This window comes from Triticum dicoccoides, chromosome 7A (assembly GCF_002162155.2).
Source record: "Triticum dicoccoides isolate Atlit2015 ecotype Zavitan chromosome 7A, WEW_v2.0, whole genome shotgun sequence".
In the NCBI taxonomy this organism is placed as follows: Eukaryota; Viridiplantae; Streptophyta; class Magnoliopsida; order Poales; family Poaceae; genus Triticum; species Triticum dicoccoides.
Window position 1 is genome coordinate 423934084 of NC_041392.1, and position 26069 is coordinate 423960152.

Sequence of the window (26069 nt, forward strand, 5' to 3'; positions counted from 1 at the left end):
AAGGTTGATGATGACGATGGCGACGGATTCCCCTCTCCGGAGCCCCGAACGGACTCCAGATCAGCCCTCGCGAGAGAGTTTAAGGCTTGGTGGCGGCTCCGTGTCGTAAAACGCGATGAATCCTTCTCTCTGATTTTTGTCTCCCCGAAAGAGGATATATGGAGCCAAGGTTGAGGTCGTTGGAGCGTCAGGAGGCCCACGAGGCAGGGGGCGTGCCTAGCGGGGTAGGGCGCGCCCCCCACCCTTGTGGACCGGTGGAGGCCCCCAGACGTGGATTCTTCTTCTAGTATTTTTTATATATTCCAAAATAATTTGCCATTGATTTTCTGGTCATTCCGAGAACTTTTATTTCTGCACAAAAATAACACCATGGTAATTCTGCTGAAAACAACGTCAGTCCGGGTTAGTTCCATTCAAATCATGCAAGTTACAATCCAAAACAAGGGCAAAAGTGTTTGGAAAAGTAGATATGACGGAGGCGTATCAAGCCCGTCCTGGGTGAGGGTGATGCATGAAGAGGTACCGTGGAGGGTGACTTTGATTCAAGAAGGAGGGGATGATGAGGATATCTCTGCCATAGTTGCACCCACAGCGACATCGGGTATTCCATCTGGACCTATGACTACAGCACGCGTGAGAAAGATAAATGACCAGGTACTATCGATCCTTTGTACATATGATTTAACTAATGAGAATATTATATTATAGTCATGTTCGGATTTACTTGTACTCAGGAATGAAGGTGTTGGAGAGATGAGGAGGAAAAGCCGCATGCAGATGGAAGATGAAAAATGTTGCACGTTGATTCCACAAGCACCAACACTATTGACATGCAAGAGGCTACCTAGCCACGTACGTGCTCAAGTGCAAAAGGAGGATAAGCAGTATTAGGCTTCTTGGACCGGATAAGGCCATGTGTGGGCCCATGTGTGCCCGGCCACATGCATCGTGGCTCAGAACGACTCGCCTCCTGTGGGCGTAGATCTACTACGAGACTGGCTGGGGCCGGTTGCACCTGGGTGGTCAATTTTTTTTAATATTTTCTCTCGTGTATTTTTTCCAATGTAGGGGCGCACACTGCTTAGTAAATCATCCATGCACTGCATTGATCAGGGTTCCATACTACAGGAGCACGCATTCCGTACTACATGTATAGTTCTCATTTTTGTTTTCGTGTTTTTGCTCTTATGTATTCTTTTTCAATTGTACTGGCATGCACTGCTTTGTTGGGTATGTGTAAACTTCATTTGACAGAGTCTGTACTGCATTTGTACAGATTTTGCACTGCATGCGTCCTGTTTGCACACTACATCTTTTTTCGTTTTGTGCACTCCTCGAATCTAATGATACATAAGCAAACAACACAAAACAAATTATCACAAGAATTTCGTATGACAAGTTCATCATCAGCAAACAAAGTTCAACAGAAAGCAATCTAACATAATCAAAGTTCATCATTACAAGTGATTCTGCATGACAAGCAAACTAAGTTCAGCAAAAGCAAATGATCGCAAGCAAACTAACGATACATAAGCAAACAACATAAAGAAAATTTGATGATAATTCTAAAAGGACACTAGCATTGTTGGCTCTTGGCCGGCACCATCTTCTTCTTCACCAGTTAGCGTTTCCCCATCACCAGCTGCTCCTGGCGCGCTTCTTGGGGGGCTCCTCCTTCTCCAGCTTTGCACGACGAAGCCCTAATAACCCACAAGTATAGGGGATGGCAACAGTTTTAGAGGGTTGAGTATTCAACCCAAATTTATTGATTCGACAGAAGGGGAGCCAAAGGATATTCTCAAGTATTAGCAGTTGAGTTGTCAATTCAACCACGACTTAGAGGCATAACCGCATTGTAAGCAATGTCGCAAGTGGGGTAATCTTCACACAATCCATGCAAAGAATAAGGAAAAGAGGTACATAGTTGGCTTACACTCGCCATGTCACATAATAGCATAAATAACATTACATTCATCCAGATACAATCAAGGTCCGACTACGGAACCAAAATAAAGACAACCCCAAATGCATAAGGTCCCCGATCGCCCCAACTGGGCTTCACTACTGATCGTTTGGAAAAGAAACATAGTATCATCCTGAGTCCTCATCGAACTCCCATTTGAGCTCAGTTGAATCTCCTGGAGTGGTATCATCAGTCCCTCCATCTGGTTTTGGAAGGAATCTGTGAGTCACGGGGACTCAGCAATCTCACACCCTCGCGATCAAGACTATTTAAGCTTATAGGTAAGGTATAAGGTATGAGGTGGAGCTGCAGCAAGCACTAGCATATATGGTGGCTAACATACGCAAATGAGAGCGAGCAAAGAGAAGGCAAGGCACGGTCGAGAAACTATGATCAAGAAGTGATCCTAGAACAACCGACGTTCAAGCATAACACGAGACCGTGTTCTCTTCCGGGACTCCGCCAAAAAGAGACCATCACGGCCACACACTCTGTTGATTCATTTTAATTAAGTTAAGGTTCAGGTTTTCTACAACTGGACATTAACAAATTGCCATCTGCCCATAACCACGGGCATGGCTTTCGAAAGTTCAAATCCTTGCAGGGGAGTCCCAACTTAGCCCATCCCAAGCTCCCACGGTCAATGAAGGATATCCCTTCTCCCAAGACAACCCGATCAGACTCGGAATCCCGGTTACAAGACATCTCGACAATGGTAAAACTAAACCAGCAAAGCCACCCGAATGTGCCAACAAATTCTGATAGGATCTGCACATATCTCGTTCTCAGGGCACACCGGATTGGCCAAGGTTCCGGTAGGCCAGCCCAGAGTTGCCCCTGGTGGCCACCGGCAGCTGACATGTTGGACCAACACTCAGAGGAGCACTGGCCGGGGGGTTTAAAATAAAGATCACCCCTGAGTCCGCGGAACCCAAGGGAAAAAAGGCTAGGTGGCAAATGGTAAAAGCAATGTTGGGCCATGCTGGAGGAGTTTTATTCAGGCGAACTGTCAAGGGGTTCCCATTATAACCCAACCGTGTAAGGAACGCAAAATCAAGGAACATAACACCGGTATGACAGAAACTAGGGTGGCAAGAGTGGAACAAAACACCAGGCATAAGGCCGAGCCTTCCACCCTTTACCAAGTGTATAGATGCATTAAAGTAGACAAGATATAATAATGATATCCCAACAAATAAACATGTTCCAACAAGGAACAAACTCCAATCTTCACCTGCAACTAGCAACGCTATAAGAGGGGCTGAGCAAAGCGGTAACATAGCCAAACAACATTTGCTAGGACAAGGTGGGTTAGAGGTTTGGCATGGCAATATGGGAGGCAGGATAGCAAGTGGTAGGTATCGTAGCATAGGCATAGCAAAAGAGCGAGCATCCAGCAAGCAAAGATAGAAGTGATTTCGAGGGTGTGGTCATCTTGCCTGCAAAGTTCTCCGAGTTGACATTAGCTTGATCCTCGTAAGTGTACTCAACGGGTTCCTCGATCACGTACTCGTCTCCCGGCTCTACCCAAGCAAGAACACAAGCAAAGGGAGACACAATCAACCATGTGCAATGCACAAGCAACATGATGCAAACATGGCATGATATGCGGGATGCGATATGCAATGCATATGCATGTTTCAGAAAGGAAAGATTGAACCTGGCCTCAACAGGGAAAACCAAGAGTGCCACTGGAAAGATGGGTTGATTTTGGTCGAAATCGATATAAAGATCACCGGAATCGGATGCACGGTTTGCAAATGGCAAGCAAAACAAATATGGCACCGATCTGCGATTAATAGCACAAGGCCATCTAAATGCATCAAGAACAACAAGCTATTGCACTCTACCATAAAAACAAAGCACATGGTAGTGATCCACTCAAGATTCTTGACAAAAGATGAACACTGAGCTACGGCTAATTCACACAATAGCAGGTTCAAACAAGGATGGCAAAAGAGCAAAAGATATGAGGTCACACACTTAGTGAAAATAACATGTCAGGAATTTAACATCAGGAAGCAATGTTTAGAGCAAGATATCAAAATGCTACGTGAACATATCATGGCAAAGCAAAGCATGGCATGAAGCTACTCAAAGCATACTACAAAAGTCCCTTACTGACCATAAGCCAAAAGGGGTCAGAAAATACAATGGCAACCATGTGAACATAGCAAGTTTCATTAACAGTTTCAGACTTAGTAGAAAACTGGAACATGGCAAAAAAAAATCACGTAGGCATGTTTACGAGCTCGATGCACTCACCACAAAGCATGGCATGATAAACTAAGCATACACCCAACAAGCAGACATGGCATAGAAGCTAAACATGGCAAGAACAACCTCATAGCATGCACGGATCAACTACAACAACCTCGACAAAATCGCTTAACATGTAAACAATCTGCCAAGAACATCTTATAGCAAAAGTAGAGTTCGATTGAGTCATGCTAGGGTGCTCCATAAATGCAAACAAAGACATGGATGGATAGAGCACAACATTATCTACAAAACATCCTTACTGATCATGCTCAAAAGAGGCATGGATCACTCTGTAGCAACTAGAATACATGGCATAAAAATATTAACAGGGCAAAGACTTAGAAAATTTCTAAGTCCCTGAAATCAGCAACATTACGAGAGCTACTTTGCATGCTTGTGCTAGTCACCGCAAAGATCACAAAAATACATGGCATACACCCCTGTAAAGATGGCATGGCATACTTCAAAACACATGTAGGGCTCAAGTTCGTAGGAGGCACACATAAATCATGGAAAAAATGACAAATGTCCAATCTCTGCTAAGAATCTGAAACTAACATTGCATATCCCTCTTGCAACAGCATTTAGGGCATCAAGATGAGGTCAAATGAACATGGTGCAATGGAATGAAATGAAGTACTCGTCGATACGAACAATTTTACATGCTACACGCTCGAAATGGAGCCATGCATGCAGAGTTATGATGCGATGAAGAATGCCAAAAATTACTAAAACTAGGAACGAAAGTCAACCCTTAGGGTTTCGGATCCAGATCTCGGGGAGCTTGCCGGAGTTGAAGAACTCGCCGGAGTTGTACTTGGGGGCGCCGGAGTTGGCCGGATCCGGTCGGTGAGGTCGCCGGGGCGGCGAGGGACGGCGAGGGTGGCGGTGGTGGTGCGGTCGGGCGGCGGTGGCGCGGCGGGGCGGCGCCGGAGCGAGCTCGGCGGGTGGCGGAGGCGGCGAGGCGGCGCGCGGGTGGCGGGGCACGGGCCCGGTTGGCGGCGCGGGAGGGCCAGCCACAAGCTCGGTGGGCCGGCACGGTGAGAGGCGACGGCAGTGACACGTGGCGGCTCAGGAGTGGGCGGCGGTGGCGGCGGACATGTCTGGCCCGGTGGATTTCGTCCAGCGCGTGGAGGAGGAGGGGGCTAGGGTTTGAGATCCGGAATTTCGGGGAGGAGATGCCTTTATATAGGTAGAGGGAGCTAGGAGGCTCCAAATTGAGCATGGTTTGCGGCCACGTGATTGTCATCGAACGACCTAGATGATGGAGGGGGTTTAGGTGGGTTTTGGGCCACTTTCGAGGGGTGTTGGGCCGCAACACACACGAGGCCTTCTCGGTTCCTCAGTTAACCGTTGGAGTATCAAACGAAGTCCAAATGGCACGAAACTTGACAGGCGGTCTATCGGTAGTAAACCAAGGCCGCATGACAAGTCTCGGTCCAACCCGAGAACGTTTAACATCCGCACACGAAAAGAGGTAAAAGGAGACACCGGGGGACATAGGAGCGCCAGAATTCGATACGGACAACGTGGAAAATGCTCGGATGCATGAGACGAACATGTATGCAAATGCGGTGCACATGATGACATGATATGAGATGCATGACAAAGACAAAAACAACACGAAGACAAAAACCCGACAACGAGGAAATATCATAACTTAGTGCCGGAAATGTCAAGAGTTGGAATACAAATATGGTAGGTTACATACGGGGTGTTACAAAAATACTATCACTTATATAATGATCCTGTTGTTCCTACTACTTATGTTGAGAAACCACCTTTTCCTGTTAGAATAAAGGATCATGCTAAAGTTTCAGCTGTAGTCAACAAAAGTAATATTAGGACACACAAACCCCGTGAGCAAGTTAAAGTTGAACCTAATATTGCTAAGGTTAAAGATCTCTTGGCCAATAATATCGATGGGCTTGTTATTTACTTCTGTTGTAGGCATGCCTATTATTTTTGTTAAAATAGGAGATCATTTCTATCATGGCTTATGTGATATGGCTGCTAGTGCAAGTGCAATACCTCATTCCTTATATAAAGAAATTATGCATGATATTGCACTTGCTGAGATAGAAGATATCGATGTTACCATTAAGCTTGCCAATAGAGATACTATTTCACCAATTGGGATTGTTAGAGATGTTGAAGTCTTGCGTGGGAAGGTTAAATATCGTGCTGATTTTCTTGTTCTTGGTTCCACACAAGATAGCTTTTGTCCCATTATATTTGGTAGACCCTTCTTGAATACTGTTAATTCTAAGATAGACTACAATAAGGATATTGTTTCTGTTGGTTTAGGGGATATGTCTCATGAGTTTAACTTTGCTAAGTTTCATAGACAACCCCGTGATGAGAAATTGCCTAGTAAAGATGAAATTGCTGGTCTTGCTTCTATTGTTGTGCCTCCTACTGATCCTTTAGAACAATATTTGCTAGACCATGAAAATGATATGTTCATGAATGAAAGAAGGGAAATAGTTGAGGTATTCTTTAAATAGGGACATATTCTGAAACACAACTTGCCTATTGAAATCCTAGGGGATCCTCCTCCACCCAAGGGTGATCCTGTGTTTGAGCTTAAACCATTGCCTGATACTCTGTAATATGCTTATCTTCATGAAAAGAAGATATATCATGTTATTATTAGTGCTAACCTTTCAGAGCATGAAGAAGAGAGATTATTGAAAACTCTGAAGAAGCACCGTGATGCTATTGGATATAATCTTGATGATCTTAAGGGCATTAGTCCCACTCTATGTCAACACAAAATAAATTTGGAGAAAGATGCTAAACCAGTTATTGATCACCAACAACGGCTAAATCCTAAGATGAAAGAAGTGGTAAGAAAGGAAATATTGAAGCTCCTTGAGGCAGGTATAATTTATCCCGTTGTTGATAGTCAGTGGGTAAGTCATGTCCATTGTGTCCCTAAGAAGGGAGGTATTACTGTTGTTCCTAATGATAAAGATGAATTGATTCCACAAAGAATTATTACAGATTATAGGATGGTAATTTATTTCCGCAAATTAAATAAATCTATAAAAAAAGATCATTACACTTTGCCTTTCATTGATCAAACGCTAGAAAGATTATCCAAACATACACATTTTTGCTTTCTAGATGGTTACTCTGGCTTCTCTCAAATACTGGTGTCAGCTGATGATGAAGCAAAGACCACTTTTACTTGCCCTTTCTGTACTTTTGTGTATAGACGTATGCCTTTGGTTTATGCAATGCACCTGCTACCTTTCAAAGATACATGATGGCTATATTCTCTGACTTTTATGAAAAGATTTGTGAGGTTTTCATGGACAATTTCTCTGTTTATGGATCCTCTTTTGATGACTGCTTGAGCAACCGTGATCAAGTTTTCCAGAGATGTGATGAAACTAATCTTATCTTGAACTGGGAAAAGTGCCACTTTATGTTTAATGAAGGTATTGTCTTGGGGCATAAAATTTCTGAAAGAGGTATTGAAGTTGATAAAGCTAAAGTTGATGCTATTGAAAAGATGCCGTGTCCCAAGGACATCAAAGGTATAAGAAGTTTCCTTGGTCATGCCGGTTTTTATAGGATGTTCATCAAGGACTTCTCAAAAATTTCTCGGCCTCTGACTAACCTATTACAAAAAGATATTTGTTTTGTCTTTGGCGATGATTGTGTAGAAGCATTTGAAATACTTAAGAAAGCTTTGATTTCTGCACCTATTGTTCGTCCACCTGATTGGAATTTACCCTTTGAAATCATGTGATGCTAGTGATTATGCTGTAGGTGCTGTTCTAGGGCAAAGAGTTGATAAGAAATTAAATGTTATTCAATATGATAGTGAAACTCTAGACAATGCCTAGAGAAATTGTGCTACTACTGAAAAGGAATTCTTAGCAGTTGTATTTGCTCGTGATAAGTTCATACCTTATATTGTTGATTCTAAAGTAACATTCACATTGATCATGCTGCTATTAAATATCTTATGGAAAAGAAAGATGCTAAACCTACACTTATTAGATGGGTTCTCTTGCTACAAGAATTTGATTTGCATATTATTGATAGAAAGGGAGTTGAGAACCCCGTTGCAGACAACTTGTCTAGGTTAGAGAATGTTCTTGATGACCCACTACCTATTGATGATAGCTTTCCTAATTAACAATTAAATGTCATAAATGCTTCTCGTACTGCTCCATGGCATGCTGATTATGCTAATTATATTGTTGCTAAATTCATACCACCTAGTTTCACATACTAGCAAAAGAAAATTTCTTCTATGATTTAAGACATTACTTTTGGGATGACCCACATCTTTATAAAGGAGTAGATGGTGTTACTAGATGTTGTGTACCTGAGCATGAACAGGAACAGATCCTACGCAAGTGTCACTCTGAACCTTATGGACGACACCATGCTGGAGATAGAACTGCACATAAGGTATTGCAATCCGGTTTTTATTGGCCTACTCTCTTCAAGGATGCCCGTAAGTTTGTCTTATATTGTGATGAATGTCAAAGAATCGGTAATATTAGTAGACGTCAAGAAATGCCTATGAATTATTCACTTGTTATTGAACCATTTGATGTTTGGGGCTTTGATTATATGGGACCGTTTCCTTCCTCTAATGGATACACACATATTTTAGTTGCTGTTGATTACGTTACTAAGTGGGTAGAAGCTATTCCAACTAGTAGTGCTGATTATAACACCTCTATTAAGATGCTTAAAGAAGTTATTTTTCCGGGGTTTAGAGTCCCTAGATATTTAATGACTGATGGTGGTTCACATTTTATTCATGGTGTCTTTCATAAAATGATTGCTAAGTATGATGTTAATCATAGAATTGCATCTCCTTATCACCCATAGTCTAGTGGTCAAGTAGAATTGAGCAATAGAGAGCTTAAATTAATTTTGCAAAAGACTGTTAATAGATCTAGAAAGAATTGTTCCAAGAAACTTGATGATGCATTATGGGCTTATAGAATTGCCTATAAAAATCCTATGGGTATGTCCCCGTATAAAATGGTTTATGGAAAAGCATGTCACTTACCTCGTGAACTAGAACATACGGCATATTGGGCTATTAAAGAGCTCAATTATGACTTCAAACTTGCCAGTGAGAATAGGTTATTTGAAATTAGCTCACTTGATGAATGGAGAACCCAGGCTTATGAAAATGCCAAACTATTTAAAGAAAAAGTTAAAAGATGGCATGACAAAGGGATACAAAAGCGTGAGTTTAATATAGGTGATTATGTATTTCTATACAACTCTCGTTTAAGATTTTTTGTAGGCAAACTTCTCTCTAAATGGGAAGGTCCTTACGTTATCGAGGAGGTCTATCGTTTCGGTGCCATAAAAATAAACAACTTCTAAGGAAGAAATCCGAAGGTGGTGAACGGTCAAAGAATCAAACATTATATCTCAGGTAATCCCGTAAATGTTGAAACTAATATTATTGAAACCGTAACCCCGGAGGAATACATAAGGGACACTTTCTAGAATGTTTCAGACTCCGAAAAGGAATAGGTATGTGGTACGGTAAGTAAATCGACTCCAAAACAGTTCTAATGGCAATTTTTCTCCGTTTTGGAATATTTAAGAAAATAGGGAAATAAGAAGCACACTGGAAAGGACACGAGGCTTCCACGAGGGTGGAGGGCACGCCCTACCCCCCTGGGCGCACCCCTCTGCCTCGTGGGCACCTCGTGTGCTCTCCGGACTCCGTTTTCTTGCACGATACTTCTTTTGGTCGGTAAAAATTCATTATAGAATCTCCCGAAGGTTTTGACCACCGTATCACGCAAATATCTCTTGTCTTTGTTTGGAGCTGTTTTTCTGACAGATCTAGGTCGCCATGTCGTCTTCAAGTGCCCCCAAGGACAAGTTCTTCGAGAAGGTCATCAACCCCTACCTTGCGGAGGTGCTGCAACATCCTCAAACCAGTGAGATGCGTGAGGGGTTGTTGCACATCCACGATGTTGAGGGACCAAGGAGAACCGGAAGCGTGGAGACAAGGCTCGAGGCAATGGAGCAACAAGCTTTCAAGTGTTAGGAGATGGCAGAGCATGGACTCGACTCCAATCACATAATGATCACGGAGTTCACCAACAACCACAAGCTGGACGCCAACGACATTGGGGAGGCCATCATCAAGCTTCATGAGAAAATCGAGCACCTCCAAGCCCCGATCTATGACCTGCAAAATCAAAACTGTGAGTATGAATATAGATTCAAGAGGATGAGTTTGGCTGTAGAATTGAGGATTCCAGAGACTCTATCATCCTTCTATGATGGTGAGTCTATGCCTTGGAAGAGGGACGATAAGCCTACATCATCAACGACTCCATCTCCTTCACCGGCAAAATAGACATAATCACATGGGTATGGGCACACCCCTTGGAAACTGCCAAGCTTGGGGGAGTGCCCCGGTATCGTATCACCATCACTTTTACCTTTACTGCTTTTCTTAGTTTGATCCTTTTGATAATATCTTGATCTAGTAGAATAAAATTTTAGTATGATCTAGTTGTGAGTTTTGCTTTATGATCGATCTATGTAATCGAGTCCGTGAGATATATATATAATAAAGATTAGTGTTGAGTCAAGGGCTTGATTACCTTGCTATGATCTTGAGGGAATAAAATATAAGAGAAAGAAATAAAAAGAAATAAAGAGATCATATGGATCTTATGGATAGTAATGAGCTCACATATAAAGAGTATGATGAATAAAAGTTGTTGAGAGTTGACAAACATAGTATTGGTCATCGTTGCAATTAATAGGAAATAATAAAGAAAGAGAGGTCTTCACATATAAATACACTATCTTGGACATCTTTTATGATTGTGAGAAGTCATTATAGTATGACATGCTAATGAGTTGATGTTGGACAAGGAAGACAGCGTAACGGGTAATGTTTTATTTCATCTGAGATAAATTATATTGTCATGGATCATCCAACATGTTGATCTTTCCTTTCCCTCTCATGCTAGCCAATTTCTTTGCACCAAGTATAAATACTACTTGTTCTTCCAAATATCCCTAAACCCAGTTTTGCCATGAGCGTCCACCATACCTACCTATGGATTGAGTAAGATCCTTCAAGTAAGTTGTCATCGGTGCACGCAATAAAAATTGCCTTCTAAATATGTATAACTTATTAGTGTGGAGAAAATGAGCTTTATACGATCTTGTGATATGGAAGAAATAAAAGCAACAGACTGCATAATAAAGGTCCATATCACAAGTGGCAATATGAAGTGATGTTCTTTTGCATTAAGATTTTGTGCATCCAACCATAAAAGCGCATGACAACCTCTGCTTCCCTCTAAGAAGGGCCTATCTTTTACTTTTATCTTCTACCTTATACAAGAGTCATGGTGATCTTCACCTTTACTTTTTACATTTTATCCTTTGGCAAGCACAATGTGTTGGAAAGATCCTGATATATATGGCTAATTAGATGTGGGTTTGCATGAACTATTATTGTTGACGTTACCCTTGAGGTGATGAGTTGGGAGGCAAAACTATAAGCCCCTATCTTTCTCTGTGTCCGATTAAAACTCCATACCCATAAATATTGTGTGAGTGTTAGCAATTGTGAAAGACTAAAAGATGGTTGAGTATGTGGACTTGCTGAAAAGCTCTTATATTGAATCTTTCCTATGTTATGATAAATTGCAATTGCCTCAATGACTGAGATTATAGTTTGTTGGTTCTTAATGAAGTTTATGATTCATACTGGAAATTGTGATTGAATTGTTACTTTAGCATAAGAGATCATATGAATATATATATATATATATATATATATATATATATATATGTTGTTCTAAGAATGATCATGATGCCCTCATGTCCGTATTTTATTTTTATCGACACCTCTATCTCTAAACATGTGGACATATTTTTCGATTTCAGCTTTCGCTTGAGGACAAGCAAGGTCTAAGCTTGGGGGAGTTGATACGTACATTTTGCATCATGCTTTTATATCGATATTTATTGCATTACGGGCAGTTATTACACATAATGTCACAATACTTATGCCTATTCTCTCTTATTTTGCAAGGTTTACATGAAGAGGGGGAATGCCGGCAGCTGGAATTCTGGCTGGAAAAGGAGCAAATATTAGAGACCTATTCTGCACATCTCCAAAGTCCTGAAACTCCACGGGAGCACTTTTCAGAATATATAAAAAATATTGGGCACAAGAAGTACTAGAGGGGGGCCACCCACCAGCCACGAGGGTGGGGGGCGCGCCCTACCCCCTGGGCGCGCCCCCTGCCTCGTGGGCCCCCTGGTGGCCCTCAGATACCCATCTTATGCTATATGAGTTCTTTCATCCGAGAAAAATTGTAAGCAAGCTTACAGGACCAAAGTCCACCGCCACGACGCGGAACCTTGGCGGAACCAATCTAGGGCTCCGGCGGAGCTGTTTACCGAGGAAACTTCCCTCAGGGAGGGGGAAATCATCACCATTGTCATCTCCAACGGTCCTCTCATTGAGAGGGGGTCAATCTCCATCAACATCTTCACCAACACCATCTCATCTCAAACCCTAGTTCATCTCTTGTATACAATCTTTGTATCCAAACCTCAGATTGGTACCTGTGGGTTGCTAGTAGTGTTGAGTACTCCTTGTAGTTGATGCTAGTTGGTTTACTTGGTGGAAGATCATATGTTCAGAACCATTATGCATATTAATACCCCTCTGATTATGAACATGAATTTGCTTTGTGAGTAGTTATGTTTGTTCCTGAGGACATGGGAGAAGTCTTGCTATAAGTAGTCATGTGAATTTGGTATTCGTTCGATATTTTGATGAGATGTATGTTGTCATCCCTTTAGTGGTGTCATGTGAACATCGACTACATGACACTTCATCATTGTTTTGGAATAGAGGGAGGCATTGGGAAGTAATAAGTAGATGATGGGTTGCTAGAGTGACAGAAGCTTAAACCCTAGTTTATGCGTTGCTTCGTAAGGGGCTGATTTGGATCCACATGTTTCATTTTATGGTTAGGTTTACCTTAATAATTATGTTGTAGTTGCGGATGCTTGCAATGGGGGTTAATCATAAATGGGCGCTTGTCCAAGTAAGGACAGTACCCAAGCACCGGTCCACCCACATATAAAATTATCAAAGTACCGAATGCGAATCATATGAACGTGATGAAAACTAGCTTGATGATAATTCCCATGTGTCCTCGGGAGCGCTTTCCTTCATATAAGAGTTTGTCCAGGCTTGTCCTTTGCTACAAAAAGGATTGGGCCATCTTGCTGCACCTTATTTACATTTATTAGTTGCTATTCGTTACAAATTATCTTATCACAAAACTATCTGTTACCAATAATTTCAGTTCTTGCAGAGAATACCTTACTGAAAATTGCTTATCATTTCCTTCTTCTCCTCGTTGGGTTCGACACTCTTACTTATCGAAAAGGATACGATAGATCCCCTACACTTGAGGGTCATCATCGACCGGGGCCTTCTTCATCAACTTCAGCATCACACACTTCGGCACCACTGAAAAGTACTACACAAATTCCAACAAAAAGTTCGTCGTCATCGCCTGCTTCCTCCAAAAGAACAAAGGATATCCAGTGCCACACTTGTAAGGGATTTGGCCATGTCATGAAGGAGTGTCCTAATAAGAGTGTATTGATCATTCGTGAAGACGGCGAGTACGACTCCGCTAGTGATTTTGATGAAGACACATATGCCTCACTTGGTGCACATGAAGATGATGACACAAGACCGGAGCAAGAGGAAGAACATGTGACCGCCGCCGATGTCGATAAGTAAATGAGTCTTATATCACATCGTGTACTTAGTTCTCAGATTGTCAATGCAAAGAAGGATCAACGTCACAACCTCTTCCGCATCCAAGGAGTCGTCAAGGAGCGTTCCGTTCGCATAATCATTGATGGAGGGAGTTGTAACAATTTAGCAAGCAATGACATGGTGAATAATCTCTCCCTACCTTCCTGAAAACATCCACAACCTTACTACATTGAATGGTTTAATGATGGTGGAAAGGTAAGGGTAACACGCATGGTGAGAGTTCCTTTTTCTTTAGGTTCATACCATGACACTATTGATTGCGATATTGTGCCTATGCAAGCTTGTTCTATGTTACTAGGAATACCAAGGCAATATGATAAACAATGTTTACATGATGGTAGAACTAATCAGTACACTATCACACATAAAGGAAAGAAAATAATTCTACACCCTATGTCTCCTGAGAAAATTTTAAAAGATGATCTTGCTTGGGCTAGTAGAAACACACATATTGAGCATACTAAATCTGAAAATCAGAAAGTTGTTGATGAGTTAGAACAATTTAATAAGATGCACAAATATGATCCTAGCACATCTAAAGAAATTAAATTGAAAGGTGCTTCTTTCTTAGCTACACGTGCTGAAATTTTTGAGTTAGATGCTCATACTAATGAATGTTATGCTCTTATTTGCAAAGAAGTTTTGTTTTCATTTGAGGATATGCCTTCTCCTTTGCCTCCTGTTGTCACTAACCTTTTGCAGGAGTATCATGATGTTGTCCCAAAGGAAGTACCACCGGGGCTGCCATCTATGAGAGGAATTGAACATCAAATTGACTTGATACCTGGCGCCTCATTACCCAACTGTGCGCCGTACCGGACAAATCCAGAGGAGACTAAGGAGATTCGGAGACAAGTTCAAGAACTACTTGAAAAAGGTTACATTCGTGAATCCCTTAGTCCATGTGCTGTACCAATTTTACTTGTTCCTAAAAAAGACGGTACTTCACGTATGTGTGTTGATTGTAGAGCCAACAATAATATTACAATTCGATATCATCATCCTATTCCTAGATTAGATGACATGCTTGATGAACTCAATGGCTCAGTTGTGTTTTCTAAAGTTGACTTGCGTAGTGGCTACCATCAAATTTGTATGAAACTAGGTGATGAATGGAAAATTGCTTTCAAAACCAAATTTGGTTTATATGAGTGGTTAGTTATGCCTTTTGGGTTGACTAATGCACCTAGTACTTTCATGAGACTAATGAATGAAGTTTTGCGATATTTCATTGGACGATTTGTGGTAGTATATTTCGATGATATTTTGATTTATAGCAAGTTACTAGAGGAACACTTAGACCATTTGCGTGTTGTTTATTCTGCTCTGCGTGATGCACATTTATTTGGTAATATCAAGAAGTGCACTTTTTGCATGGATCGAGTCGCTTTTCTTGGCTATGTTGTGACAACCCAGGGAATTGAAGTTGATAAAGCCAAGGTTGAAGCGATCCAGAGTTGGCCGACCCCTAACTCGGTCACACAGGTACGAAGTTTTCTCGGACTTGTTGGGTTCTATCGGTGGTTCATGGAGGATTTTAGTACCATCGCAACGCCACTCAAACATCCCACCAAGAAAAATGTGCCATTTGTTTGGAGCGACGCACAAGAGTAAGCCTTCACTATTCTTAAAGATAAGCTTACACACGCCCCTTTGCTGCAATTACCTGATTTTAATAAGATGTTTGAATTAGAATGTGATGGTAGCGGCATTGGTTTAGGCGGTGTTTTATTGCAGGAAGGCAAAGCAGTAGCATATTTAGTGAAAAACTCAGTGGGCCTAGTTTGAATTATTCAACATATGATAAAGAACTTTATGCACTAGTTCCACCTTTGGAGACATGCAACATTACTTATGGCCTAAGGAGTTTGTCATACATTCTTATCATGAATCACTCAAGCATATTAGAAGTCAAAGCAAATTGAATCGTAGACATGCAAAATGGGTTGAATTTATTGAATCTTTTCCTTATGTTATTAAGCACAAGAAAGGGAAGGAGAATGTTATTGCCGATGCATTGTCTAGATGCCATACCATGTTATCACAACTTGACTTCAAAAATTTTGGACTTGAAACTATAAAAGAGCAATACGCTAATGATGTCGATTTTAAAGATATATTTCTCAATTGCAGAGAGGGTAGAACTTGGAACAAGTTCGTTGTTAATGACGGATTTGTTTTTCGTGCTAATAAGCTATGCATCCCAGATAGCTCTGTTCGTCTTTTGTTGCTACAGGAGGCACATGGAGGAGGACTTATGGGACATTTTGGAGTTAAGAAGACAGAAGACATCCTTGCTGGTCATTTCTTCTGGCCAAAAATGAGAAGGGATGTGGAGAGATATGTTGCACGCTGCACGACATGCCAAAAAGCTAAGTCACGATTGAACCCGCATGGTTTATGTATGCCTCTTCCTGTTCCTAGCACTCCTTGGGAAGATATATCTATGGACTTTATATTAGGACTGCCTAGAACACGACGGGGGAGGGATAGTATATCTGTTGTTGTCGATAGATTCTCTAAGATGGCACAGTTTATACCTTGTCATAAAAGTGACGATGCTACTCACATTGCTGATTTGTTCTTTAGAGAAGTAGTTTGTTTACATGGTGTGCCAAATACAATTGTTTCTGATCGTGACACAAAATTTCTTAGCCACTTTTGGAGGGTGTTGTGGACAAAACTGGGGACTAAGCTTTTATTTAGTACTACATGTCATCCTCAAATAGATGGTCACACTGAAGTGGTTAATCAAACATTTCTACTATGCTTATGGCTGTTTTAAAAAAGAACTTAAAAATGTGGGAAGAATGTCTACCTCATGTAGAGTTTGCTCATAATCGTTCAGTTCATTCTACCACAAAGTTGTGCCCTTTTGAAATTGTTTATGGATTTATACCTCGGGCGCCTATTGATTTATTACCTATTCCATCTTCGGAGAAGGTAAACCTTGATGCTAAAGAAGGTGCTGAGCTAGTATTGAAAATGGATGAGATGACTAAGAAAAATATTGAACATATGAATGCCAAGTATAAACTTGCTGGTAGTCAGGGTAGGAAAAGTCTTGTGTTTGAACTAGGTGATTTAGTATGGTTACATTTGCAAAAAGACCGTTTCCCTGATTTACGAAAGTCAAAATTAATGCCTCGTGCAGATGGACCTTTTAAGGTGATAGAAAAAATTAATGAGAATGCGTATAAGCTTGATTTGCCTGCAGAATTTCGGGTTAGTCCCACATTTAATGTTGCAGACTTAAAACCTTATTTGGGAGAGCATGAAGAGGTACCATCGAGGGCGACTTCGATTCAAGAAGGAGGGGATGATGAGGACATCTCTGCCATAGTTGCACCCACCGCGGCATCAGTTATTCCATCTGGACCTATGACTAGAGAACACGCGAGACAGATAAATGACCAGGTACTATCGCTCCCTTGTACATATGATTTAACTAATGAGAATATTATATTACACTCATGTTCAGATTTACTTGTACTCAGGAACGAAAGTGTTGGAGAGATGAGGAGGAAAAGCCGCATGCAGATGGGAGATGAAAAATATTGCATGTTGATTCCACAAGCACCAACACTATTGACATGCAAGAAGCTACCTAGCCACGTACGTGCTCAAGTGCAAAGGGAGGAGAAGCAGTATTAGCCTTCCTGGACCGGAGAAGGCCACGCCCGTGTGCAGCCCACACCATCAACAGTTAAACAAGGAAATAAACAACATGTGGGCCGGCTCATGATTATGATTTCCTTCGAGTCGTAGCCGACCAGGATTCGTCTACGCGCTGGCAGCCATACGCTAATAAATAGATAGCTACTGTTAGGTTTAGAGTTCGAGTTTTATTGTATTGTTTAGCCATCGCTACAATTCCGCATCTACGAGACGTGTAGGACTACCACCTTGTCAGATTCACAGTGGAACCCCAACTTTTGATCTAGTTCGTGTTTTTAGTTTATCATCCGCAATTTCAGTTGCAATTCACCTTTGTTCTTGCCTGTTCTTCGGTTGCTTGCAGGAACTCGAACCTCGTTGTTCAGGTTGATCGTGCCCACGGCAAGGTCAATAACCATCGGAGATTGGTTTAACAATTGTCGAGGCGTATCGCTGGTATGGTATAGCCGGATCGTCAAGGTTAAAATCCACCAAATCGATATTTATCCCCACTCTCATTGAAAGATCGGGCCGCCGTCACATCATCCTCCTGTAGCTTTGCACAGCGAAGCCCATCCTTCGTGAGGGTGATGCGGTTCCATATCTCGTACACTGCGTAGGTGTCCTTTGCCGCGTACTCGATGTGCCTCATGGACAGAGGCAGGGTGGCCCAGCGCTTGTGTTCGTCATCGTCGATCTTCTTCTTCATGTTGTTGTAGTAGTCGTCGATGAGCATGCCGGAGACGCCTCCAAGGGAGTCCAACTCTTGGTTGCCTCGGGCACCCTCCTCTCCTTGTGGATGTCGACGAAGTTGGCGACCTCTAGATTGACGCGCTCTAGCCTAGTTTTGTCGCCGTCGATGGAGAAGCCTTCAAAGGTGTACCTGGGATTGGTGTAACGCCTTCGATGCGGCTATATCTCCCACGTGTCGAAGCACGACTTAGAGGCATAACCGCATTGAAAGCAATGTCGCAAGTGAGGTAATCTTCACACAACCCATGTAATACATAAGGGAAAGAGATACATAGTTGGCTTACAATCGCCACTTCACACAATTACAAGAATAAAGCATTACATCATCCAGATACAATCAAGGTCCGACTACGGAACCAAAATAAAAGAAGAACCCCAAGTGCGACAAGGTCCCCGATCGACCCCAACTGGGCTCCACTACTGATCAACTAGAACGAAACAACACAAAGGACAAGATCTTCATCGAGCTCCTCCTTGAGCTTGGTTGCGTCATCTGCACGGACTCATTGGCACCTGCAAGCTGGTTTTGGAAGTATCTATGAGCCACGGGGACTCAGCAATCTCGCACCCTCGCGATCAAGACTATTTAAACTTATGGGTAAGGTAAAGGTATGAGGTGGAGCTGCAGCAAGCGACTAGCATATATGGTGGCTAACATATTCGCAAAAGAGAGCGAGAAGAGAAGGCAAAGCGTGGTCGAGAAGCTATGATCAAGAAGTGATCCTAAAACAACCTACGTCAAGCATAACTCCAACACTGTGTTCACTTCCCGGACTCCGCCGGAAAGAGACCATCACGGTTACACACGCGGTTGATGTATTTTAATTAGGTTTAACTTCAGGTTTTCTATAACCGTATGTTAACAAATTCCCATCTGCCCATAACCGCGGGCACGGCTTTTGAAAGTTCAAATCCTTGCAGGGGTGTCCCAACTTAGCCCATCACAAGCTCTCACGGTCAACAAAGGAATAGACCAGGAACATAACACCGATATGACGGACACTAGGGCGGCAAGAGTGGAACAAAACACCAGGCATAAGGCCGAGCCTTCCACCCTTTACCAAGTATATAGATGCATTAATTAAATAAGAGATATTGTGATATCCCAACAAGTAAACATGTTCCAACAAGGAACAACATCTCCATGTTCCAACAAGGAACAAACTTCAATCTTCACCTGCAACTAACAACGCTATAAGAGGGGCTGAGCAAAGCGGTAACATAGCCAATCAACGGTTTGCTAGGACAAGGTGGGTTAGAGGCTTGGTTCAACAATATGGGTGGCATGATAAGCAAGTGGTAGGTATCGCAGCATAGGCATAGCAAAAGAGCGAGCATCTAGCAAGCAAAGATAGAAGTGATTTCGAGGGTATGGTCATCTTGCTTGAAATCCCGCAAGGAAGAAGAACGAGTCCATGAAGAAGACAAACGGACGTAGTCGAACGAATCCTCACAAACACGACGTTATCGGAACCAACCCGAAGAAGCAACACCGGAATGAAGCAAACAACATAGTAAACAACCACCACATAAGCATGGTATGATTTGCGGGATGCGGTATGCGATGCATATGCAAAATATGACAGGAAAAGCATGAACCAGGCCTCAACATGGGAATCCAAGTGTGCCACTGGAAATATGAGATGAAATCGCTTGAAATCGATATAAACAACGCCGGAATCGGAGTTACGGTTTGGAAATGGCAAGCGATTCAAATATGACACGGGTCTGCGATTTACAGCAAGTATCCTTCTAAATGCAATGAGATGAACATGCTACAACACCCAAACATGACAACAAAATACATGGCAGGGATGCATTCAAGATGCTTAACAAAAGTATAGGACTGAGCTACGGCCATATCATCCATTAACAGGTTCAAACAAGCATGGCAAAAATGCAGATGACAAACAGATCTCAGACTTAGTGAAATTAACACTTGTCTGGAATTTCAGATCAGATAGCACTCTTTGGAGCATGAAAACTATATGCTACAAGGCCTGAACATGGCAAAGTAAAGCATGGCATGGAGCTACTCAAAGAGCTTAACAAAAGTCCCTTAGTGACCTTGAGCCAAAAGGGATCATAAAATACAATTGCAAGCATGTGAACATAGCAAAAAAAGAATCAGATCACAGACTTAGTGAAAACTGACACATGCTGAAACATAACTCAAGTAGGCATGTTTACGAGCTCGATGCACTCACTACAGTGCAAGTCATGGCAAGACAAGCATGCACCCATCAAGAAGGCACAAAATGAAAGCTAGACATGGCAAGAACAATAGCATAGCATGCACAGATCAACTACAACATCATCGGCAAAATTGCAAACAAGTTGACAATCTGCCCAGATTCACAAAGTAGCAAAAGTAGAGCTCGATTGACTCAAGCTAGGATGCTCCATAATTGCAAAAAAAGACATGGATGGATATAGCACTACAATAATAACAAAACATCCTTACTGATCATCCTCAAAAGAGGCACGGATCACTAGGAAACAACATGAACATATGGCCTCATGAGATAAACAGATCAAGGACTTAGTGGAATTGCTAAGTCCCTGAAAACAGAGTTAACAAGTGCACCACTTTGCAAGCTTGTGCTAGTCACCACACACATCACAAAAATACATGGGTTGCACCTCTGGAAAGATGGCAAAACCCTTAACAACACCTCATGCACACAATAATCATGGCAAAAATGACAAAAAGCTAAACTAAGTAGCAGATCTGACAATTATCTCAAGTAGCCCTCTTCTAACAGCATTTCGGGCATCAAGATGAACTCAAATGAAAATGATGCAATAGAATGAAATGATGTACTCTCTGAGATGAACATTTTGATATGCTATATGCATGAATTGGAGCTACGGACGCAAAGTTACAATGTGATGAACATGAGCACTTAGATCAGGAAAAAACGGGGACTTAGTGATAATTATACCTCCGGAAAAGTCAAACCGGGACGAAGTGGTACGGGACGGAGGGATCTGGATCTGGACGGGGCGTTTGGATGGACGCGCGGGTGGATCTGATCCCGCTTTGCGGATCTCGCCGGAGACGTTCGCCGGAGACGGAGGAGACGATGGCCGGCTCGAGGAGCTCCGGTGACCGGGCGGCGCAGCCGGGGTGAGCTCGCCGGCGGGAGGCGCATGGAGGCGGAGGAAGCAACGGGGAGGCGCGGCTGCGGAGGCGCGGCAGCGGCGAAGTGGCGGAGCTCGACGGCGGCGGCGGTGAGCGGCGGAGCGGCGCATCGGCGGGGCGGCGGCGCAGGCGGCCGGCGGGAGGCGCGCGAGGCCGGGCGGCGGGGTTGAGAGGCGGCGGCGCGGGCGGTTGGTGGCGACTGGCGCCTGGCGGCGGCGGATCTGGGCCAGCGCGGGTCGGCCTCGGGCCCCGCGGGCCAGCGGCGGCGGGAGGAGAGAGGGCGCGGGCGCTGGATGAGGTGGCGGCGGCTGAGTGGCTGAAGGTGGCGGCGGCGGTGACGTCGCCCGCTCTCATTGGCCAGAGGTAGGTGGCTGGCGGATGCGTCCGGTGCGGACGGACATGTCCGGCGGCGCGGAGGGAAGTTAGGGTAGGGTTTGATCTGCGCGGAATTTTCGAGGAGAGCCACATATATATAGGTAGAGGGAGCTAGGAGAGTCCAAATGAGGTGCGGTTTTCGGCCACACGATCGTGATCGAACGCTCTAGATGATGGAGCAGGTTTAGGTGGGTTTTGGGCCAAATTGGAGGGGTGTTGGGCTGCAACACACACGAGGCCTTTTCGGTCCCTCGGTTAACCGTTGGAGTAGCGAACGAAGTCCAAATGGTACGAAACTTGACAGGCGGTCTACCGGTAGTAAACCAAGGCCGCTTGGCAAATCTCAGTCCAATCCGGAAATGTTTAATCCCCGCACATGAAAGAAAGGCAGAAAAGACCACCGGAGGAGAACGGAGCGCCGGAATGCAAAACGGACAACGGGGAAAATGCTCGGATGCATGAGACGAACACGTATGCAAATGAAATGCACATGATGACATGATATGCAAAGCATGACATGCAAGCAAAGACAAGGAAACAACAGCGAATAACTGGATGACACCTGGCACATTGGTCATGGGGCGTCACAACACTCCACCACTACGAGAGGATCTCGTCCCAAGATCTAGAATGGCACCGGAGGGACAACGGAAGAGATAAGAGAAGAGGTAAAACAAATTGCTTCTTTGACAAATGAGTGAAACCAAAGAGCCTTGAAAGGTTGAATAACTTGAAAGAAAGAAAAACAACAGAGATGAACAAAGTTGAAAGCACTCCGTTAAGAAAAAGGAACAAGGAAGAACAAATTCGGACAGCACTCCGGTAGAAAAGAGAAGCAAAATTTGATAAGATGAGAGGACTTGAAAATAGGGCACGATACTCCGGTTAAATGGACAATCATAAGAAGAACATGATCTTTGATGAAACAAGATGATGGTTGAAGAAAGCAACATCACAATGCCTCCGGAACGAAAGAGTAGAGTAAAGATAATTGAGACAAACGAATGTAGAAGACAATGCCAACTTCTGCTACAAAAGAGCCTGAAAAGGCATCTTTAGGAGAAGGGTTGAACGGAGTTGTTGGAAAACCAACAACAAAAATAATAAGCTTGATATGGTCTTATGGAATACAACTCAAATTATGAGGTGACAACCTGCCACTCACGGGAAATAATTAGATTGGAATAAACAAGGAGACGAGAAACTTATTTCACCGGAAGGAGAAAAGAAGACATTGGATCATTTATAAGCACCATAGATAGCAAAAATCCTTAGGGAAAGCTTTAGGTGGAATATAACCCAAGATAATTTCAACGAATAGGTTGATGGATTTAAAATACCTCATTCATAACAACATGTGAGTTATGAAACATGAACTCAAATTATTTAGAATGACATAATACCATCTCCAATGATGCGGAAGAAAAATTGAACTCTGGATTGCGACATGAAGCAAACTTGAGCTCCTCTGAAAAGAAAGTTGATGAACGTTTCGAGAAGGAATATAAATCCTTGATGAACCATCATGTAGAGCCTCCGTGAAGAACTCCGGTTAAAAGAATGATCACAAAGAAGTGAAGGATGAAAAGAGTAAGGTTGAAACCTTGCAATGATTAGATGAAGCTTGCGACGAGATAAAAGAGAGATCTTGAAACTCCGGGAAAAGAAAAAGCTGAACACAATTGGGATCAAGAAGTTGATGCACCTCCGAAATAAGGAATTATCACTTGGATGAACAAGAATAAGAATTCCGTTATGCTTATCCTTCACCAATTTAAATTGATGACAAGCAGTGGATTTGACATACTACTTATTCTCGTAGAAAAGATTAAGCGAGATATAACATAAACTTGAGAATGTCTTCAACGAACCACCTGTAGGATTGGAACATCGAATAAATTGATAAGTACGAGAACTCTTGAACGAACCACCGTTAGAATTAAAATAAATGAAGTAAAGGGATGAATCACCGGTTAGAATTAGCAAATACAAAAGATGCTTTAGAGGATTTAGATACATGAGAACGACGAGATCACGAGCCGATTAAAGATCACTTGAACGAAGCACCGGTATGATTTAGAGTATGCGAGCTGAAAGCTGGACTAAATCAATCTTAGATGATGGGCTCCGGAGAAACAAACTGAAAAGAATCTTGAAATGTTCCGGATAGGTGAAAAGAATTCTCACGGTCAAAACAATTATGAGAGGATGGCATCACTCTAGAACCATGAATCTTTGAGAGAATAGATGAGATAGGGAGGAAAAACTCTTCGTCGGTCTTCAAAATCTGAGAATGACGAGGAGAAACACCACCAAAAATTGTTGAGATACTCCGGGAGAATGAAAAGCGAAGAGGTAGAGCCAACAATGAAAAGAATTTGAAAACGATCTTGGAGAAGGCATTTGACTGATGATAATTCATTCTTGCGTCAAATTTTAAAAGGAATTTAGGATATCTCCGGGAAATAAGAAGAGTCAGGTAAGATCCTAGGAATAGACCTGTGGGTTAGGGCCCACTCAAGAGAAACACCTTTGAACGATTTAAAAGAGAGGTTGCACCGGTTGAATTAAATGACTTGAATGAGATAACAACCTAGAAAGATATTGAACGAATGCAAAGTGGAAAACACGAATCTTCGAGATATCTTTAGCACCGCGGAACAAATGAATAACGAAAAGTTAATGATTGAGAGGTGCACCGGCAAGAGAAGACATTTGAAATAAGGAAAAAAATATGATCAAACACCAAAAGCTTGCTTTGAATCCACCGGAGAAGAGAACGAGTGAAGAGTGACGAACTGGAAGCTCCGTTAGAATCTTCTTGAGAATCACCGGATAAGGATATTGATAGAAAAGAATGGAGAGGCTTCACATCAACAAGATGGATACTTGATTAAGAAATCTTAGTCCTTGAAGAAAAAGAGGTGGGTGGGTGGGAAAACAAAGACAACTTGAAGACGGATGAAGCAAACAACGTTGATGAAAACTGAGATTGGATCTTGCGGATGTTGAAATGTTCGGATCCACTTGAAGAGAAGCACACCGGTGAAAAGGATTGACATGACAAACTCGATTATCATGAAGGATTGGTATTCACATCGGAGTATGAAAACACCATTTGGGGAAGGTATGGAATCAACATTTGACTTCGAAGCAACTCGAATACCACAACTCAAAACAAAAACAAAGGATTGGCTTGCGGAATAAGCCGGAACAAACATATGATAGAGATTTCGTCCGAAGTTTTTGTGGTGGGGCCTACACGGGCTCGATCGTACAACACCATCATGTACAAGGCAGTGCACATGACATACGAAGCGTCCCCGAGTCGGCATAGCCAAGGACTCTTTAAGACACAACGAGACCATTGTAAAACCGGACCGTGAATAGACGGACCACTAGACGTCGAACCCCAATTTCATATCATATATCCGTCGGAAAGATATCCTAAGAGCTACTTGAATTCCCACTTATGAAACTCCCAAAATTTTCCCAGTTATGCAATCAGGTGTTGCGGATACAGGGGAAGCATAATATCTCACCCAAAACTAGAAATCCTACATCCAGCTGTATCCATCCTTCAACGCATAACCAAGAAAACCTTCGGAAATCGTCTACCTCAACCTTCGAAAAGCATCCGTTATACAAGTTATGGCGATACTCCCGAACTCCCGCCCCAGTACTGGGTGGCATCGAGGTTATCTCAACAACGAACTGCATAAAAGAGATTTTCGATGTCGGCGTACTAAACTCATGTATTCCAGAACTGCAACGATAAAATTATGATGACAACACCTCAGAGCTCAACTCCCCGGGACTATTCCGCTAAACCCCTGACAGGAGGCACCAAGACAATGTTCTCATCATAAAACCATCGGAACGATTCCAAGATACCCGCGTGATCCTAATTTTTTTTTACTGAAATTTGAGAAGAGAAGAGTCAAAACTCTATGTCAGGATGCCTTACCAGAGCGATGAGGAGACTGGGAAGTAAAAAGAATTCCTAAAATCTCCGATATATAATTCCTAAATGACTCAAAACATTTTTTTTCTAGACACAACTCGGCCGCTAA